At 41.9% G+C, this 6025-nt stretch overlaps 1 protein-coding gene across 2 annotated transcripts in view; it reads right to left on the bottom strand.

Moving 5' to 3' along the window:
- Positions 1-4719, bottom strand: part of LOC122559370 (hyaluronidase PH-20-like) — a 17606-nt gene extending 12887 nt beyond the window's left edge. Inside the window, exons 1-2 of one of the 2 annotated variants that reach the window (XM_043708817.1) lie at positions 4490-4718; positions 4094-4390 (exon numbers count right to left, since the gene is read on the bottom strand). The gene's annotated coding sequence lies outside the window, so the exon portion shown is untranslated. Of the gene's footprint in view, positions 1-4093; positions 4391-4489 lie in introns of both variants that reach the window. The other variant, XM_043708818.1, reaches the window with a different exon arrangement.
- Positions 4720-6025: the final 1306 nt, after the last annotated feature.

Genomic DNA, 6025 nt, shown 5'->3' with positions numbered 1-6025 from the left:
CTGGTGGCTAGCTTTCTTCCTGTTTGTCCTACGTAGTGTTTGTGGCAGTCCTTGCATGGAATTTTGTAGATGACGTTGGTTTTGTCCATGGGTTGTACTGGGTCTTTTAAGTTTGTTAGTTTTTGTTTGAGAGTGTTGGTGGGTTTGTGTGCTACAAGGATTCTGAGGGGTCTTAGTAGTCTGACTGTCATTTCTGAAACTTCTTTGATGTATGGTTAGGGTTTCTAGCTGTGTTTGGTCTGCTTGTCGTGGTTTGTTCTTGAGGAATCTGCGGACTGTATTTTTTGAATATTCGTTCTTCTTGAATACGTTGTATACCTATACCCCAGGGAAAAGACTTTGTCTCTTTATCCTATCCATGTCCCTCAATTTTGTAAACCTCTATAAGGTCACCCCTCAGCCTCTGATGCTCCATGGAAAACAGCTCCAGCCTGTTCAGCCACTCCCTGTAGCTCAAATCCTTCAACCCTGGCAACATCCTTGTAAATCTTTTCTAAATCCTTTCAGGTTTCACAACATCCTTCTGATAGGAAAGAGACCAGAATTGCATGCAATGTTTCAACAGTGGCCTAACCAATGTCCTGCACAGCTGCAACATGACCTCTCAACTCCTGTACTCAATACTCTGATCAATAAAGGAAAGCATACCAAACCCCTTCTTCACTACCCTACCTGCGACTCCACTTTCAAGGAGCTATGAACCTGCACTCCAAGGTCTCTTTGTTCAGCAACACTCCCTAGAACCTTACCATTAAGTGTATAAGTCCTGCTAAGATTTACTTTCCCAAAATGCAGCACCTCTCATTTATCTAAATTAAACTTCATTTGCCCCTTCACAGCCCATTGGCCCATCTGATCAAGATCCCGTTGTAATCTGAGGTAAGCTCCTTCGCTGTCCACTACACCTCCAATTTTGGTGTCATCTGCAAAATTGCTAACTCTTCCTCTTATGCTCACATCCAAATCATTTATATAAATGATGAAAAGTAGTGAACCCAGCACTGATCCTTGTGGCACTCCACTGGTCACACACCTCCTGTCTGGAAGATAACCCTCCACCACCACACTCTGTCTTCTACCTTTGAGCCAGTTCTGTGTCTAAAGGGTTAGTTCTCCCTGTATTCCATGAGATCTAACCTTGCTAACTAGTCTCCCATGGGAACCTTGTCGAACGGCTTACTGAAGTCCATATAGATCACATCTACTGCTCTGCCCTCATCAATCCTCTTTGTTACTTCTTCAAGAAACTCAATCAAGTTTGTGAGACATGATTTCCCATGCACAAAGCCATGTTGACTATCCCTAATCAGTCCTTGCCTTTCCAAATACCTGTACATCCCGTCCCTCAGGATTCCCTCCAACAACTTGCCCACGACCGAAGTCAGGCTCACTGGTCTATAGTTCCCTGGCTTGACCTTACTACCCTTCTTAAACAATGGCACCAACCTCCAGTCTTCCAGCACCATACCTGTGACTATCGATGATACAAATATCTCAGCAAGAAGCCCAGCAATCACTTCCCTAACTTCCCATGGAGTCCTAGGGTACACCTGATCAGGTTCTGGGTATTTGTCCACTTTATGCATTTCAAGATATCCAGCACTTCCTCCTCTGTAATATGGACATTTTTCAACATGTCACCATTCATTTTCCTGCATTCCACATCTTCCATGTCCTTTTCCACAGTAAATACTGATGCAAAATACTCATTTAATATCTTCCCCATTGCCTCTGGCTATACACAAAGGCTACCTTGCTGCTCTTTGAGAGGCCCTATTCACACCCTACTTACCCTTTTGTCCTTAAATGTATTTGTAAAAACCCTTTGGATTCTCCTTAACTCTATTTGCCAAAGCTATCTCATGTCCCCTTTTATCCATCCTGATTTCCCTCTTAAGCAAACTCCTACTGCCTTTCTATTCTTCTAAGGATTCACTCGATCTATCCAGTCTATACTTGACATATGCTTCCTTCTTTTTCTTAACCAAACCCACAATTTCTTTAGTCATCCGGCATTCCCTATACCTACCAGCCTTCCCTTTCACCCTGACAGGAATATACTTTCTCTGGATTCTTGTTATCTTATTTCTGAAGGCTTCCCATTTTCCAGCCGTCCCTTTACCTGCGAACATCTGCCCCCAATAAGCTTTTGAAAGTTCTTGCTCAATACGGTCAAAATTGACCTTTTTCCAATTTACAACTTCAATTTTTAGATCTGGTTTATCCTTTTCCAGATATCCTAAATTAATCTGGTCCCATTTGTCAGTATTTGGCCCATATCCCTCTCAAACCTTTGTATTCATATACCTATCCAGATGCCTTTTAAATGTTGGAAAACATAGCAGTTTCCACCACTTCCTCTGGCAGCTCATTCCACACAGGCACCACCATCTGCGTAAAAAAGTTACCAGTTAGGTCTCTTAAATCTTTCCCCTTTCACCCTAAACCTATGCCCTCTAGTTCTGGCATCCCACACTTCAGGGATAAGACCTTATCTTTTTACCCTATCCAATCCCCTCATGATTTTATGAACCTTTTTAAGGCCCCCCACCAAAGCTTCAGGGAAAACAGCCCCAGCCTATTCAGTCTCTCCCTGTAGCTCTAATCTTTCAACCCAGGCAACATCCTTGTAAACCTTTTTTGAACCCTTTCAAGTTTCCTCTAGCAGGGAGACCAGAATTGAATGCAGTATTCCAAAAGTGGCCTAACCAATGTTCTCAAGTTTACAGAGGGCAAAGTGTGGGATTCCAGCCAGCAGTATGTCATAATAGTCAAGGTCAGTACAGATACGATGGGCTGAATGGCCTCTTTCTGTACTGTAACCTACTAATGTTTTAGGACAAACAGTGAGGAATGCTAAGCTTATACAAGGTCATTTCTCATGCACCATTTATAGTTTTAGTCCTTTCCCACAACAAAGTATTGATTAAAATGTCAGGAAGTCATGTTTGCCTGGAGTTTAGCAAAACAGGGATCACTGAAACTTGGTAACATGTTGGAAATCCGAAACCTGAACAAACAGTTGTGGTGTTTAATCCAGAGAGATTTAGATTGCAATCACAAAAGAATATTGAAGTGGCTGCAGGGTATTTAAATTCAATTTGATACTGGGATTATAAATCAGTGGCTTTAAAGATTGTGGAGATGCTCAATTGGACAAATTATTGCTGTGGGTAGATTAGTGATACCATACTAATGTGCAATTTGCAGTATTTTAGCTGGGCTATCAGGAAATTATTAGCTAATAATAGTTTACGGAGAGATTTAAATTAAATCTGATAAATTCTAACTACACACTTCTCCCTGGTGATTTTTAATTTTACATTCAGACAGAAGGCATTATTGCAATTGAAAGCAAGCATGCGGTCTCAACATGTGTATGGAATGAGCTGCCAGAGGAAGTGGTGGATGCTGGTACAATTACAGCATCCTGGATGGGTATATGTACACTTTGCCCTCTGTAAACTTGAGAACATTGATTCGGCCGCTGTTGGAATACTGCATTCAATTCTGGTCTCCCTGTTAGAGGAAAGATGTTGTGAAACTTGAAGGGGTTAGAGGGATATGGGCCAAGTGCTGGCAAATGGGTCCAGATTAATTTGGGATATCTGGTCCCATGGACGAGTTGGACCGAAGGGTCTGCTTCTATGCTGTACATCTCCATGACTCTATGAGTCTGATTCCATATGTTGCAATTGTTTTATTAACTAGAAGTGCAGGCCGCAGCACGAGAACAAAGATACAAAACAAAATCTTGCGCACACAGATACGTCCGGAGAATTAAGGCGTATTTTCCGTAAAACACGAAGTATTTTTTGAGCTAATCAGCTAGTTCCAGAAAAATAAATTAAGAAGTTTGTTCTCCGTGAAAATCTTCACCTTCTTTAAAAAAAAAGACAAATTGCATTACATTTCACTGTTGGATTTCATTCATAAAAAAGTATAACATTATTTTTACCAACGATGAAAAGTTACTGCTGCTCAGAACAGATACAAACATTTGTGTTTTACCTAAAACAATTGTTGTGGCTTATCTTTCGATGTAATTACAGATTAGACACTCAATATCACTTTCCTGCCTTGAATCACTTACATTTGAGATGGGTGCTTCTTTCCTTGGTGTAGCTTCTGCCTAACTTCCGGCTCAGCAAGTGATGAGAGTTTAAATGAGAGTTGAAAGTATTTTGGAATTCTAACGGCGAGTGACTTTAAACAGAGAATGGATCGAATTGCGGTAGAAAGGTTTACGTGACGAGGGTAATTCGCTGTCTTTCTGCCTCAATGAAGCAGAACAATCCTGAACATCTTGTTTGATGCAGCAACATGTGGGGGGTGGTGAGGGCCGTTGATGGTTCAGTCTCTCCCTGGCCTTAGAGGCGCGAGGAGTGTCCTTTAAAATCAACAGAGACTTGAACATGTCACCGGCGTGAACACAGTCAAAATTGGCACTTTGCACAAAGCCTTTTACTTTAGTTTTTAAATGACTGACCTTATCACAATGAGGTCCCTTGTCCTCTTGCTTAGTTGATCATTTATCCGGGAAAGAGATAGCCAGTAGAGTTTAACACATCATGATACACCTTCAACAGAGGTACACAATAGCTATGGGGGAAGGGGAGAGGGGGAGGGGTGGATGGAATCCTTAAAGAACAGGTGATTAACAAAGCCCGACTGTATTATCTTTCACTGGAAGAGTTTGTTCTCCTTCAGCAGAGATAGAGCAAATGAATTCTCACAGGTCATAGTTCTTTGCTTAGTTTCTTCTCAAGATTGTGATAACATATGCAGATGGATATTAAAATCTAGTTCAGACATAAGCATGCTTCTTGAAGTCAACTAGTTACAAAAAAAAGCAGCATATTTTTCAGTATCAGCTTGCAAAACAATATTCACAAGATCAGTCTGCTAGCTTGTTTTTTTCCCAAATTGTCTCTATTCTAACTTACCCTGAGATTGAAGTTCTTGGTTATTTGAAGCAGGTTTACTGGGAAGCGGACATGAGAGTTTGTTGCCTGAGTTTTAGAGGTTAATGTTTGATTAATTTGTTTCATATATATTTTAAAGCCTTACTGCTTCCAGAAGTTTGAAATAATCACACGCACAGATATTGGAGCTGACAGTGAATGCATTTCTCAGCATGTGCTATGGAACCATACATTGTTCCTTAGGTACACTGCGAGTTGGCAGTAGTCAGTGATTTGGCTTTAAGGATAGATCTGTATGCATACACAAAATAATGTAGTTCTAAGTCCCATCTGTTCCAGAGGTGTAATATTATGCTTTAAAATATTGATATCTATAACTAGACAGTGTATCAGAAAGGATTTTTAAAAAAAATTACACATAGTTCACAATGCCCATACCCTCATACAATGCAGATGTCCAGTTGATAATGCAACATATTGTAAAGGATGATGTTACTAACTCTCACCTTTTGTCCAGAACAGGTAAGTTAATATTCCAAATGCTTTTCAAGAATAGAAGAATTAGCTTTATTGGTGAATATACTCACATGAGTACAGTGAAATGTTTACAAGTTGCCACTTACAGCACCATCTTAGGGACCAAGACACCTAGGTGCAGATACTTAAATACAGATTCTTATGGGAAAACGTTTCTTTAAAAAAAATAAATAAAACGCCCAGCAATAAATTAGAATAATAGAGAAATAAAAGTTCAGAGAAACAGTCCTTCTATCCCAGACTGCATTGGGCTTCAGCTTGAGGCAGGGAGTCCCAGTCCACACTGAGGCCGGGAGTCCGAGTCCACGGCGAGGCCGGGAGTCTGGGTCCACACTGAGGCTGGGAGTCCCAGTCCGTGCTGAGGCCAGGAGTCCCAGGCCGTGCTGAGGCCAGGAGTCCCAGGCCGTGCTGAGGCCGGGAGTCCCTGGCCGTGCTGAGGCCAGGAGTCCCAGTCCGTGCTGAGGCCAGGAGTTCCAGGCGTGCTGAGGCCAGGAGTCCCAGTCTGTGCTGAGGCCAGGAGTCCCAGTCCGTGCTGAGGCCAGGAGTCCCAGGCCGTGCTGAGG

The sequence above is a fragment of the Chiloscyllium plagiosum genome, chromosome 19 (genome assembly GCF_004010195.1).
Source record: "Chiloscyllium plagiosum isolate BGI_BamShark_2017 chromosome 19, ASM401019v2, whole genome shotgun sequence".
Taxonomy (NCBI): Eukaryota; Metazoa; Chordata; class Chondrichthyes; order Orectolobiformes; family Hemiscylliidae; genus Chiloscyllium; species Chiloscyllium plagiosum.
The sequence above is the reverse complement of the archived record's forward strand: the minus strand, read 5'-3'. Positions and strand labels throughout refer to the sequence as shown.